This window comes from Abrus precatorius, unplaced genomic scaffold (genome assembly GCF_003935025.1).
Source record: "Abrus precatorius isolate BTA unplaced genomic scaffold, Abrus_2018 Scaffold0, whole genome shotgun sequence".
In the NCBI taxonomy this organism is placed as follows: Eukaryota; Viridiplantae; Streptophyta; class Magnoliopsida; order Fabales; family Fabaceae; genus Abrus; species Abrus precatorius.
The window spans coordinates 280,195-281,202 of NW_020874290.1; positions in this window are offsets into that span (position 1 = coordinate 280,195).

Sequence of the window (1,008 nt, forward strand, 5' to 3'; positions counted from 1 at the left end):
TCAAACCTTCCTTCTCCTTTCGGGACCTATCCGAAAAGAAAGAGAATTCAGTACTTCTTGGTCATGAATATCTGAATAGGACAAACCGCCCCGTAGATCTCTTTGCTTCGGAACAAAACAATTAGAATTAGGCTCGGTCAACTGGAATGTGTATTATCGATATAGGGGATCTTTCAATTGAGAAGATCCATATCCATCGACCTGAGACGAAGAGAAAGAAAGGTCTATCCATTTTTTTGAGTTATTCAGTTAAACCAATGATTCGTTATTGGAGTAGATAGCAACAACCATCTCATCCGGGAAAAGCCATCTTTTTCTCAACAATGTCTTTGTCATTTGATCCAATAGCGTTCCGTTAGATAGGAACAGATTTGATAAATATTGATAACTCTCAGATAGAGTATTAGAACAGAAAAATCCATTAGATAATGAACTATTGGTTCTAAGCCATCTCTGGCAATGAATCAACAATTCAAAATGCTTTTCTTGCGTATTCTTGAGAAACCAGCGTTTATATATAGATGTAGGAAGATCTGTTTGGGAAGTAAGAAGCCCCCTTGACATCTCTTCATCTGCAAAGAATTCTCGATGTGAAAACACAGAGACAAAAGGCTGATCTTTGAATAGGAAAAAGAGTGGATCCGCAGGGTCCCAAATGAATTGGCTTATTCGAAAAAAGCCTTGTTCTTTGGAAGATCTATCTCGTGTCTGGTACTGCATGGTTCCACCCTGTAAGAACTCTGAATCATTTTCTTGAAGCTCATCCTCTTCATCATAAATGATCTGCTTGCCCCGAAATGACCTGGCCCAATAGGGAAATCCCAATTCATTGGGCCTTTCGATACAATCAAATAGAAAGCCCCAAGGGCGCCATATTCTAGGAGCCCAAACTATGTGATTGAAAAAATCCTCCTCTATCTGTTGCGGGTCGAGGACTCCTCCCCCTTCTTCAAACTCCGATTCATATTTTTCATGGAGAAATCTCTGATCAACGATAGAACAAGATCC